Raw genomic sequence first — 14,573 nt, 5'->3', positions numbered from 1 at the left:
CCAACTTTATTTAATACATATACAGTATGTATTTATATGTTTCAAGAAAGATTATAAAGCATTGTGAAGTAAATTATAGATAGTATCTGGCAACATTACTGAAAGAATTTGAGATTAAAATAATGTATATCTAATATAATTGGCGCTTTTCCTTTTTATGTTATAAAACCAGATGAAAGGAATACGCTATTTCTTTATTACTATTTTGAAATAATGAACTAGCATGTGTAGCTGAAGTTACAGGTAAGTTACTTATTAAGCAAGGAGTGTGATAAAAGTCACTGCATGCTTTTTGTTAAATATGTGTGCCATGTATCAAATACAAGTGTTTGGCTTTTCAGAATAAGAATCATGTATAAAAATCAGAAATAGCCCTGTTAACTCCTTAGATATTATGTTCAAACTTTCCTTGTGTATCTAATAAAAAAGAAAGATACTACTAAAACTAGTTGGCCTCGCAGCTGGCATCTACTTTTATTTTTTGTTTTTATTAGGATTTAGAAAATACTAAATATTTAATTAGTTGAAATAAGATGAAGGTTGACTATAGCTGGAATAAAGTTTTCATTATATGCTTTATAAAACAGATTGTAGCTTATTGATTCACACTGAATTTTAAACAAATTAAGTAAAATTTTCATCTAAAATCATATACAGTAGTCCCAGAAAACCCTCAAATTATGTTGAAGAGTCAGTGCCACAGGCTTGTTCTGCTTATTCAGTTTGAACATGCTTTTCTTTCCAGCTAATGATATGGCCTAAGGATGAGTGTTAAGAATAGCCTAAAAGAATCGCTTGTATTTAGAAAGCTGCTTACACACTTCAATACTTTTCACCAATGCTGTCTTTGCTTTCCCCTCATGGAACTTCTCCTAAAAAATGCTGCATCCTTTGACAATAGTTAAGGAATAGAAGAGGCAAAGTCATTAAATAAAAGTCCTAGATTCACACTGAGTTAGATACACCTCAACAAGAACCAAATATTCCATTTCGAACCCCTAGCTTCTCCTTTAACAGAAATAAGTATAAGCCTTAGCGTGTGCATTTAGTGACTTGATTTGTGATTAAGATGCTTCCCAGAGACCAATTATTTTGCATAGTCTTTTTGTTTGCCTGTCTGGAGGGTTTTGCACAGTGAGGTAAATGGTGACAGGTATGCCTTCCTTTTGTAAAGTGGGAGAAAGACTATTGTGAAAGGAAAGGTGGGAAAGAGTCAGCACATACCTTTACCACAGGCAGGTCAATTTTAGGACACAATTCATTTAAAAATGGAAAAAATCTTGAGTTAATTTTCCTAAAGTTATATGCCCACATTCCCCTTGGCTTATAATTTATGCCTAATGTGTAGAAGTATAATGGACATTTTGTGGGTCAGCCTTTCTATAGGTGTACTCAATGATTTCTGTGTCTATTTTCAAAGAGGGAAAAAAAAATGCTTTCCACATTCAAATTGGTTGGACCTGGGAAAAGTTTTCATGGAAGTGATTTTCTAGAAACTTTGAGATATAAGACAACATCAGCCCTTTCTCTTCTCATTTATTAATCTGTGAATTTAATATCTATTTTCTGCTATCCTCTTATAATAAAAAAACTAGGGGCTTCCCTGGTGACGCAGTGGTTAAGAATCCACCTGCCAATGCAGGAGACATGGGTCGAGCCCTGGTCCGGGAAGATCCCACATGCCACGGAGCGGTGCACCACAGCTACTGAGCCTGCGCTCTAGAGCCTGCGAGCCACAACTACTGAAGCCTGCGCCTGGAGCCCGTGCTCCCCAGTAAGAGAAGCCACCGCAATGAGAAGCCCGCGCATGGCAACAAAGAGTAACCCCACTTGCTGCAACAAGAGAAAGCCGGCGCACAGCAAAGATCGAATGCAGCCAAAAATAAATTAAATAAATAAATAAATTTATTTTAAAAAAAACTGTTCTCCAACTTGATAACACTATTGATAATTTTTTTTTAAAATCACATTGCAAAAACTGCACCACTCTAAAAATAAGCCATTTTTATTTTCCTATGTTCTTACTTTCCAGTCTTATTCTATACAAAGATATTCTTTTTTACATGGTGGAATCACAGCATATAGATTTGTATTCTGCTATTTCGTTTAGGGGTATGATGTGACTTCAAAATAAAATGGCACACGAGTCTCATGACTTTATAATCATGCTGATAATACATTGTCACATATACATTCACATAAAGATAGGTAAATTTTTGTATGTTTTAAAGTATCTGTAAGCATCTTGTGGTATGTAAATGTCACCTCCACGTAAAAAACATTTGGATTTTTTAAAGTTGGCTCTTTCAAACTAGCAGAGTTCTCAACCAAGATAGAGAAGAGATTTATTTAAGGCTTAAAACCGAACAAAGTTGAGTTACCTATAATAGTCAAATCACAAAGACAGAAAGTAGAATGGTGGTTACCAGGAGCTGGGAGTAAGGGGGACTGGGGAGTCATTGTTTAATGGGAATTTCAGTTGGGGAAGATGAAAAGGTTCTGGAGATGTATGGTGGTGATGGTTGTATAAAAATGTGAATGTACTTAATGCCACTGAACTTAAAAATCATTAAAATGGGGCTTCCCTGGTGGCGCAGTGGTTGAGTCCGCCTGCCGATGCAGGGGACACGGGTTCGTGTCCCGGTCCGGGAAGACCCCACATGCCGCGGAGCGGCTAGGCCCGTGAGCCATGGCCGCTGAGCCTGCGCGTCCGGAGCCTGTGCACCGCGGCGGGAGAGGCCACAACAGTGAGAGGCCCGCGTACCGCAAAAAAAAACAAACAAAAAAACTAAACAGTTAATTACTAAGTAATAACATTTACTGCCTCAAATTTGTTTTGAAATGTGACAATATGTAAATCATAAATAATGTTAAAATTCATTGGGTTTCAGAATTGTAGGTTCAGAAACAAATGAATAAGGGAATTTTGCCTCAAAAGGAAATTAAAACTAAAATTAACAGATGTGGTTTGTAGATTCATGGGAAATGAAGAAGACTTTGGAATTGTGGGAGACCCAGAATTGGTAACTAGTTAACTTGTTCAAAGTCCGTCTTAGTCCATTTGGGCTACTATAACAAAATACCAGAGACTGGATAGCTTACAAACAACAGACATTTATTTCTCACAGTCCTGGAGACTCGAAGTCAGAGATCAGGGTGCCAGGGTGGTCAGGTGAGGACCCTGTTACTGGTCGCAGGTCTCCTGTATCTTCAAATGGCAGAAGTGGGTAGGGAGCTTTGTGCAGCCTCTTTTATTCAATGTGTTGTTAAATATGTTGAGTTTTACTTTGTGATTCATTCTTGCTTTTTAAAACACTTAATTGTATTAACGGCTCAGATACATCTTACATGTCTATAACACTCACTGTTCATTTACTATATTTCAAGCTTTTGCAGGAGGAATAACCAAACCAGATTCTTGTGCAAATATGTTACTTAACATAACTTTATATTCTTTACATAACTGTTCTTTTGAGGCTTAAAAAAGCTCTTTCTCAACAACCTATATTTTCATCCACATGGAATCGACTAACTATATGGAACAAACAAAATAAAATGAAAAATTATGGAGTCCTCAAAAGTCACACCATATACCTATATTTGGTTACACATAAAGATGTTAGTGACATTATTGAGGAGGAAGGAATAATACAACGCAGCAAATAAAAAACATGCCACTCCTGTAAAATTAAACGTGCATATGCACAGAAAAATGTCTGGAGAGTCTACCAAAATTCTGTCAATGTTTATTTGTGGCTAATGAAGCTTCAGCAGATTTTTGTTATCTTCTTTGTGCTTTTCTGATTTGTTTCAATATTTTGCAATAAGCACATATCATTTTTACTAAAACAACCGAGTTATTTTTAAAAGCATGAACAAAACTTTTTCACATACAGAGGAACAATAATATTTGTCTTTTTTTTTCTACTATTTAATTAAATGTTTACACACATGAATAACATTTCTTTAGCATTTGAGCAATTTCCAGTAAGGTATATACATTTCAACATATGGGTGAAATATACACACTTACCAATAAATATATTTTCCAGGAAACTTGGGACTTCTAAAACTGGATAAAAATTCCTAGTGAGAAGAACCCTTAGGTGAGCTAGTCTTCTAATCTGCAGACCTTCCCACTGCATAACTTTCTGGATGATGTCATACAAACCTCTTCCTGCATCTGGGACTATTTCCAGTGGCTACATGTGGGAGCTTCCAGTTTTTGTTCTAAGTGAGTGATGTTTACTGGAAATGGAGGTCCACTAACAAGATCTCAGTTCAGATAGCTTTGTGGGGACAGGAAAGAATGATTGTGAGATGGATTTGGCCAAAAACTTTTACTTTCTCCCTTGTCATTATCTTGTTTTGATAGGTTGACTTAGTTTTGTTTTGAAATTACCTCTTGTGAAAAACCTCAGAGGAATGATATGGGCTATTTTCCTCCTCCTCTTCCCCCCTTCCCTACCAAGGCTCCCAACTCAAACCTTTCCTCCCTGTCCCCCCATACATACCCACATACTCACATCCACTACAGAGTGAGTGGAGACAGCCAAGAACCCGCAGACAGGATAGCTGGGCATTTTACTGCTCTCTGCTCTTAGATCTGGAAGGGACTTACAACAATATTTAGATGTGAACAAAAAAGGCAAAGGGACTTTTCAAGATGGCACAACTGATTAGTAGCAGAACAAAGTGGAAAACCTAGGTTTTGTATCTCTTAGTTCAGGGCCTCCAAGTTAAAACCCATAAACATCGTTAACATTTTTTGGAACTGTGTATAAGGGCAACTTACAGACTTCCAGGTAAAAAATGCTGAATATCAAGAGCTGGTTATATTAAGAGGTGTTTTTATATTAAAGATCAGCTAAGTAAAATTAAAGAAAAAAGCTCCTAAGTATACTGAGTTCTTCCGTATTTGCCGTTCCCCTTGATTGTAATTTTGTAATTATCAGAACAATCTACAGTGTTTTATTAAAACACTTCAAGGTGAAAAATTCTCAAGACCAAATTAATTGAAAATTTAAAAATTAATATATACCATGCTCTACGGTAGGGAGCTTGTTGCAAATTCGAACAAGGATGTGATGCCACAACTTCTGAAAGGTCAGGAATCTCATCATATATCTATCCTACCATCAAATTGTCATTCTTTGTGCTAGAATATTCGTGGACACAGTCATAAGTATCAGAAAAGCTAAAGCTCCCAATACGCTCAAGTTATTCTAAAACTACAAGGTTCTGTTATTGCTGTCATTTTAGTAAAGTTTGACCACTAACATCAAGTAAAGGATAGGATCTTCAGCTTGGGACCACTGCCAGTGGGCGATACGAAGAAAATAGAGCTTTTCCATTTTCTTTTGTTTCTGACTTTCATGGCAGAGACATTTCTTCTCCACATGGAAGGAGTAAGATGAAGAGGAATAGAGAAAAGAATGAACCTTAGTAGGGGAAGATGGAAGCCCAAGATGGAGTGATAGAATGTGAAAAAGCCCAGAACTGCTCCAGGTGAGTTCAAATCCCCAGCTTTGAGAAATAACATCTTAGGGCCCCGAGGAAAACTTAGTATGGGATCACCAATTGTCAGTGATTTGGGGGACATCACTGAAAGTAGGAGAGTTATCAGAAGACTGGAGACAGCGGGATATCTTAATTTTCCAGAACGAGAGAGAAGGCAGAACCAGAAAATTTGTAGACCATTGTCTGTAACTTCAATCTCAGGCAAAACTCTAGAATGTGTGACTAGACGAACAGTTTCAGGTTCTAGGTGAAGTGATGGTTGACTCAGAATGAGCTCATTCAGAATCAGCCAAGGCTGATTATCTCCTTTCCTCTTTGACAAGGTTACCTGCCCAGCAGCTCGGGGAAAGCCCTTATAGAGAGAGTATTTCATCATTGGTTGGACATTTAATGAGGTTTTTCATGATTTTCTTTTGGACCAGATGGGGAAATAACAAACTGGACTCTGGCATTCTTGATGAATTAGTAACCAGTTGATTATATGCACAAGGTGCCGACTAACAAATTGATATCAAACTGTAAGAAAGTACAATATATAATGATGAGTCCAAGGGCTGTGTCCCTCTTCCCCTCATGAATGCTTTCAGAATAAATATACAGGAGGTGTGCTCATTAAATTTATTGGTAACCTGAAGTTGGAGGTCTAATGAATACTTGGATGACAAAATCAGAATTAGTGAGTTGAATCTAAAAGGAAGTATTTTGAAAATTTTTAATATGAGGTCTGACGAACTAATTTGTATCAGTAAGAATGGGTTATACTTGCTTTAGCAGAAGCTAAGCGCCTTAGCCTAATTTGAGTCAGAAGTGTAACGTGGCTGCCAAAAAAACCCTAAAACTTCAGGCTGTGTCTAGGGGTGTGGTGGTAAAATGTTTAACAACTAGCTCTCTGCAGGAAGAAAACACCTTGATTCATGGCACCTGCCAATTTCTGTAGTGTAAATACTCCCACGATGGCCAGTTTCAAGTTACCAATGATGTCACTGAATCCAGTTTGGAAGAGATTTGCAGTAGCATACCAGTACATTACAGTATTTCCACTACACAAATGCAGCCAAAGTAAATAACCTCAAAGGAAGAGATAATAGTAATATGTAGTAAACTAATAAGGAAGTGATACATTTTAAGTATTTTTTACCTTTTAATATAACACATAATTGTAAGTTTATGTAATTTAAATTTTAATTATGACTGCCTTTAACAATTGGCCTACAGAATTCTTGAAAATGTAACACCTAGCTCTTGGAAATTTGTGCATCCAGGCTCCAGCCCAGGGTAACAACAACAAAAAATGTAACTGGAACAAGGGAGGCGATAGCCCTGTTGTTCTCTGTAATTGCCAGGCTACACCCAGATCACTTCATTCCAGAGCACATGACTTACAAGTCAAACTGTTCTGAGATCAGAGCAGAGCAGCCAGGATGGCAGAAAACCAAAGTATTGGGCCTGTGGGGACAGAATTAGGGCTGAAGCTCAAAAGACCTGCATGTGCAGTTAGGGCGAGAGGGGCAGTTGAATGCTGGTTTTCAAATATTTGAAGGACTATTGTGTGAGGAAGGTTTAGGCCTATAATCTATGGGTGGCAGAAAGATACAGGGAGACTGATTTCTGCTCAGGATGAGGAAGAACTTTCAAAGCTGTCACAAGTGGAACAGGCTGAAGGTAATCCTGCAGAATATGGGCAACAATATTTAGGAACAATGTAGAGGTGGTTCAAGCCACAGAGGAGGGAATAGGGTCTCTTTCAAGTCTATGAGTTCCTGTATTTTGATGCACTGCTCTTTCTAGGTACATGCCAAGAGGCATCCCCTACTCCTGGCTTTGCTTGGCTCTTATTAATTAGAAGGGTAGTACAGTGCACGTGAAAAAACTTTTTTTTATTAGGGAAAATTTTCAAAATTAAAAAGTAGAAAGAATAATACAATGAATACATCATCAAGTTTCTATAATTATCAATTTGTATCTAATCTTGTATCATCTATACCCCTACCCTAGATCATAGTGAAACATATTCATGACTTCATATCACTGCATCTATAAAGACTTCAGCCTGTATCTCTAAAATACAAGTACTCTTTGAAACTATACCCACAATACTTTTATCACACTTAAGAAATTAATATTGATTCCCTAATATCATCTAATATCCAGTCAATGTTTAAACTTTCCCATTTGTCTCATACATTTTTTAATTTGAATTTGCTCAAATCAGGATAAGTCTAAGGTCCACCCATTGCAATTGGTTGATGTGTTTCTTAAGTTTCTTTTAATCTATAGGTTTCCCTTTTCATTAGTTTTTCTCCCTGGCAATTTATTTGCTGAAGGTGCTGAGTCATCTGTCTTGTAGAATTTCTCAGACTGTATTTTTCCGACTATATTATTAGGGTGTCTTTAACATGTTCCTCTGTCCCCTATATTTCCTGTGATCAGATCTATGTTTGATTTTAGGGGGCAGAATACTTCATGGGTGGTATTGTATATTTCTCATCAGGAAGCAAAGAAAGTCTGGCTCTCTTTTTGCTGTGTCAGCAGCCACTGATAAGTGTCTAGGTCCGTTAATTAATTAGGAGTTGCAAATGGTGATATTCTATCATTCTTTCCCCATTTATTAGCCGAAATACTTCTCTAAACAAGTACCCCTCATCAATTATTTGTACCCTGAAGTACAGATTATACAGGAAATGATTATTCACTAATTTTCAAAATAATGAATTGGTTCCCTAGCATCTGCCAAAGCTGGTCAGTGAGTGTTTGATTTTTTGTTTTAAGTATCATCATGAACTCATGGTTTTTAATGTATTTCAATCCATTGCCGTTATTATTATTAATATTCATTTGTGCCATATTTGGCCAGTGGGAGTTTATTCAGGTTGGCTTCTGAGTCTTTTAAATATGATCCTAGTAATTTCCTTGATTTCTAGTATAACAGGATTCTTTACATTCCAGTCTCAGCTCATGAATTTTCGGCCTCAGATCTGGAATCAGCCATTACTCCAAGGGCCTTGATTCCTTTTAAGGGGCAATGAGATTTAGAGACAATACTCTGAGCTCTAGGGTTGTCAGGCTACAGGGTTGATCATGGTTTCTGGGCCATTTCAGTAGAAAGTTAGGAAATACTCCTCTTCTTTAAGAGAAGATCTGTCATGAGTTTATATGACATTTTCAAACAAGACGGAGTCTTAACCACTAGACGGCCAAAGAAGTCACAGGATGTTTCCTAACTTCACCAATGTTACATTTGTATTTTCTTTCTCTCTTACCAAAAATCCCAGTCCTCAAAGACATCAACACCATTATTTATTTGTTTTATTTTACAATAAACATGCAGCTGTCTTAGAAAACCTGTTCTAACACTTCTACCCATAATATGATTACTGGAATCCATTTAAGATTGCTGTGTAGTTACTTTTGTTTTTAAGGTATATAATAACAATGAAAATCAAATTAGTCACTTGAAATAGTTCCTTGAAATAGTTCCTTTCTGTGTTGCTACTTCTCCAAGTACATTATAGTTCATTTTGATTTTTTTATTTTAGTTTTTTAAAAACTTATGAAAAATATTTTTTAATGAAAGTATGTAAAATGTTTACCAGCTTCTGAAGTCAAGTCCTCAAACCAGGCATATTCATATGACAGTGGCTTCCTCTCCAGTCCCCTCCACCTGACCCCTCCCCCCAAAAGAGATAATCTTTATTTTTTTTTTGGCTGCATCAGGTCTTAGTTGTGGCACACAGTCTCTCTAGTTGTGACGCACGGGCTCAGTGGTTGCAGTGAACGGGCTTACTTGCCCCGCGGCATGTGGGATCCTAGTTCCCCGACCAAGGATCGAACCCGTGTCCCCTGCATTGGAAGGCAGATTCTTAACCACTGGACCACAAGGGAAGCCCCAAGATAATCTTTTTTAAAAAACAAAGTTTTATGGTTTATTCTTCCATTTAAAAAAGAAAAGCATAACTTCTGCTGCCTGTGTCCTTGCCCCTGCACTGAGCCACAGCCACCCCTGCCTCCTAAACTAGCAGATACAATTCAAGACTGAGTGGAAGATCAAGCGGCAACAAAATCTGAACTTGAGCGGGGGCTTCTGGGAAGATGGCGGAAGAGTAAGACGTGGAGATCACCTTCCTCCCCACAGATACACCATAAATACATCTACACGTGGAACAACTCCTACAGAACACCTACTGAACGCTGGCAGAAGACCTCAGACCTCCCAAAAGGCAAGAAACTCCCCACGTACCTGGGTAGGGCAAAAGAAAAAAGAATAAACAGAGACAAAAGGATAGGAACGGGACCTGCACCAGTGGGAGGGAGCTGTGAAGGAGGAAATGTTCCCACACACTAGGAAGCCCCTTCGCGGGCGGAGACTGCGGGTGGCTGAGGGGGAATGCTTCAGAGCCGCGGAGGAGACCGCAGCCACAGGGGTGCGGAGGGCAAAGAGGAGAGATTCCCGCACAGAGGATCAGGGCCGACCGGCACTCACCAGGCCAAGAGGCTTGTCTGCTCACCCGCCAGGGAGGGCGGGGCTGGGAGTTGAGGCTCGGGCTTCGGTCGGAGCACCGGGAGAGGACTGGGGTTGGCGGCATGAACATAGCCTGAAGGGGTTAGTGCGCCACGGCTAGCCGGGAGGGAGTCCGGGGAAAAGTCTGGAGCTGCCGAAGAGGCGAGAGACTTTTTCTTCCCTCTTTGTTTCCTGGTGCGCGAGGAGAGGGGATTAAGAGCGCCGCTTAAAGGAGCTCCACAGACGGGCGCGAGCCGCGGCTAAAAGCGCGGGCCCCAGAGACGGGCAGGAGACGCTAAGGCTGCTGCTGCCGCCACCAAGAAGCCTGTGTGCGAGCACAGGTCCCTGTCCACACCCCTCTTCCGGGGAGCCTGTGCATCCCGCCATTGCCAGGGTCCCCGGATCCAGGGACAACTTCCCCGGGAGAACGCAGGGCGCGCCTCAGGCTGGTGCAACGTCACGCCGGCCTCTGCCGCCACAGGCCCGCCCCGCACTCCGTGCCCCTCCCTCCCCCCTGCCTGAGTGCGCCAGAGCCCCCGAAGCAGCGGCTCCTTTAACCCCGTCCTGTCTGAGCGAAGAACAGACGCCCTCCTGTGACCTACACGCAGAGGCGGGGCCAAATCCAAAGCTGAGCCCCTGGGGGCTGTGAGAACAAAGAAGAGAAAGGGAAATCTCTCCCAGCAGGCTCAGAAGCAGGGAATTAAAGCTCCACAATCAACTTAGACAACGAATCATCCCAAATTAAGGAGGTGGACTTTGAGAGCAAGATTTATGATTTTTTCCCCTTTTCCTCTTTTTGTGTGTATGTGTATTCTTCTGTGTGAGGTTTTGTCAGTATAGCTTTGCTTCCACCATTTGTCCTAGGGTTCAATCCGTCCGTTTTTTGTTATTTTTTAAATTTTTTTCTCTTAATAATTATTTTTTTATTTTAATAACTTTATTATATTTTATCTTACTTTATTTTATTGTACTTTGTCTTCTTTCTTTCTTTTTTCCTTCCTTCCCTCCTTCCTTCCTTCCTTCCTCCCTCCCTCCCTCCCTTCTTTCTTTCTTTCTACTTCTACTAATTCTTTCTTTCTACTTTTTCTTCCTTTTATTCTGACCTGTGTGGATGAAAGGCTCTTGGTGCTGCAACCAGGAGTCAGTACTGTGCCTCTGAGGTGGGAGAGCCAACTTCAGGACACTGGTCCACAAGAGACCACCCAGCTCCACATAATATCAAATGGCAAAAATCTCCCAGAGATCTCCACCTCAACACCAGCACCCGGCTTCACTCAACGACCAGCAAGCTACAGTGCTGGACATCCTATGCCAAACAACTAGCAAGACAGGAACAGAACCCCACCCATTAGCAGAGAGGCTGCCTAAAATCATAATAAGTCCACAGACACCCCAAAACACACCACCAGACATGGACCTGCCCACCAGAAAGACAAGATCCAGCCTCATCCACCAGAACACAGGCACTAGTCCCCTCCACCAGGAAGCCTACACAACCCACTGAACCAACCTTAGCCACTGGGGACAGACACCAAAAACAACGGGAACTACGAACCTGCAGCCTGTAAAAAGGAGACCCCAAACACAGAGAGATAGGCAAAATGAGAAGACAGAAAAAACACACAGCAGATGAAGGAGCAAGATAAAAACCTACCAGACCTAACAAATGAAGAGGAAATAGGCAGTCTACCTGAAAAAGAATTCAGAATAATGATAGTAAACATCCAAAATCTTGGAAATAGAATAGACAAAATGCAAGAAACAATTAACAAGGACCTAGAAGAACTAAAGATGAAACAAGCAATGATGAACAACACCATAAATGAAATTAAAAATACTCTAGATGGGATCAATAGAATAACTGAGGCAGAAGAACGGATAAGTGACCTGGAAGATAAAATAGTGGAAATAACTACTGCAGAGCAGAATAAAGAAAAGAATGAAAAGAACTGAGGACAGTCTCAGAGACCCCTGGGACAACATTAAACGCACCAACATTCAACTTACAGGGGTTCCAGAAGAAGAAGAGAAAAAGAAAGGGACTGAGAAAATATTTGAAGAGATTATAGTTGTAAACTTCCCTAATATGGGAAAGGAAATAGTTAATCAAGTCCAGGAAGTGCAGAGAGTCCCATACAGGATAAATCCAAGGAGAAATATGCCAAGACACACATTAATCAAACTATCAAAAATTAAATACAAAGAAAACATATTAAAAGCAGCAAAGGAAAAACAACAAATAACACACAAGGGAATCCCCGTAAGGTTAACAGCTGATCTTTCAGCAGAAACTCTGCAAGCCAGAAGGGACTGGCAGGACATATTTAAAGTGATGAAGGAGAAAAACCTGCAACCAAGATTACTCTACCCAGCAAGGATCTCATTCAGATTCAATGGAGAAATTAAAACCTTTACAGACAAGCAAAAGCTGAGAGAGTTCAGCACCACCAAACCAGCTTTACAACAACTGCTAAAGGAACTTCTCTAGGCAAGAAACACAAGAGAAGGAAAAGACCTACAATAACGAACCCAAAACAATTAAGAAAATGGGAATAGGAACATACATATTGATAATTACCTTAAATGTAAATGGACTAAATGCTCCCACCAAAACACACAGATTGGCTGAATGGATACAAAAACAAGACCCATATATTTGCTGTGTACAAGAGACCCACTTCAGACCTAGAGACACATACAGACTGAAAGTAAGGGGATGGAAAAAGATATTTCATGCAAATGGAAACCAAAAGAAAGCTGGATTAGCAATTCTCATATGAGACAAAATAGACTTTAAAATAAAGACTATTACAAGAGACAAAGAAGGACACTACATAATGATCAAGGGATTGATCCAAGAAGAAGATATAACAATTGTAAATATTTATGCACCCAACATAGGAGCACCTCAATACATAAGGCAAATACTAACAGCCATAAAAGGGGAAATTGACAGTAACACATTCATAGTAGGGGACTTTAACACCCCACTTTTACCAACGGACAGATCATCCAAAATGAAAATAAATAAGGAAACACAAGCTTTACAATACATTAAACAAGATGGACTTAATTGATATTTATAGGACATTCCATCCAAAAACAACAGAATACATATTTTTCTCAAGTGCTCATGGAACATTCTCTAGGATAAATCATATCTTGGGTCACAAATCAAGCCTTGGTAAATTTAAGAAAATTGAAATTGTATCAAGTATCTTTTCTGACCACAATGCTATGAGACTAGATATCAATTACAGGAAAAGATCTGTAAAAAATACAAACACATGGAGGCTAAACAATACACTACATAATAACGAAATGGTCACTGAATAAATCAAAGAGGAAATTTAAAAAATCTAGAAACAAATGACAATGGAGACATGACGACCCAAAATCTATGGGCTGCAGCAAAAGCAGTTCCAAGAGGGAAGTTTATAGCAATACAATCCTACCTTAAGAAACAGGAAACATCTTGAATAAACAACCTAACCTTGCACCTAAAGCAATATGAGAAAGAAGAACAAAAAAACCCCAAAGTTAGCAGAAGGAAAGAAATCATAAAGATCAGATCAGAAATAAATGAAAAAGAAATGAAGGAAGCGACGGCAAAGATCAATAAAACTAAAAGCTGTTTCTTTGAGAAGATAAACAAAATTGATAAACCATTAGCCAGACTCATCAAGAAAAAAAGGGAGAAGACTCAAATCAATAGAATTAGAAATGAGAAAGGAGAAGTAACAACTGACACTGCAGAAATACAAAAGATCATGAGATATTACTACAAGCAACTCTATGCCAATAAAATGGACAACCTGGAAGAAATGGACAAATTCTTAGAAATGCACAACCTGCCAAGACTGAATTGGGAAGAAATAGAAAATATGAACAGACCAATCACAAGCACTGAAATTGAAACTGTGTTTAAAAACCTTCCAACAAACAAAATCCCAGGACCAGATGGCCTCACAGGCGAATTCTATCAAACATTTAGAGAAGAGCTAACACCTATCCTTCTCAAACTCTTCCAAAATATAGCAGAGGGAGAAACACTCCCAAACTCATTCTACGAGGCCACCATCACCAACACCAGACAAGGATGTCACAAAGAAAGAAAACTGCAGGCCAATATCACTGATGAACATAGATGCAAAAATCCTCAACAAAATACTAGCAAACAGAATCCAGCAGCACATTAAACGGATCATACACCATGATCAAGTGGGGTTTATTCTAGGAATGCAAGGATTCTTCAATATACGCAAATCAATCAACGTGATACACCATATTAACAAATTGAAGGAGAAAAACCATATGATCATCTCAATAGATGCAGAGAAAGCTTTCGACAAAATTCAACACCCATTTGTGATAAAAACCCTGCAGAAAGTAGGCATAGAGGGAACTTTCCTCAACATAATAAAGGCCATATATGACAAATCCACAGGCAACATTGTCCTCAATGGTGAAAAACTGAAAGCATTTCAACTAAGACCAGGATCAAGACAAGGTTGCCCACTCTCACCACTCTTATTCAACATAGTTTTGGAAGTTT

General features: G+C 39.2%; 1 protein-coding gene across 2 annotated transcripts in view; it reads left to right on the top strand.

Moving 5' to 3' along the window:
- Positions 1–6,066, top strand: part of LOC149747726 (uncharacterized) — a 31,090-nt gene extending 25,024 nt beyond the window's left edge. For both annotated transcript variants that reach the window (XM_089923065.1, XM_089923064.1), the window contains one exon: positions 1,596–6,066. The gene's annotated coding sequence lies outside the window, so the exon portion shown is untranslated. The remainder of the gene's footprint in view (positions 1–1,595) is intronic.
- The last annotated feature ends 8,507 nt before the right edge of the window (positions 6,067–14,573 follow it).

Source organism: Delphinapterus leucas, chromosome 13, assembly GCF_059928025.1.
Source record: "Delphinapterus leucas isolate spDelLeu-1000000601 "Yukka" chromosome 13, BTC_Dleu_Yukka2, whole genome shotgun sequence".
Classification (NCBI taxonomy): Eukaryota; Metazoa; Chordata; class Mammalia; order Artiodactyla; family Monodontidae; genus Delphinapterus; species Delphinapterus leucas.
This window is presented reverse-complemented; position numbering and strand designations above follow the sequence as displayed.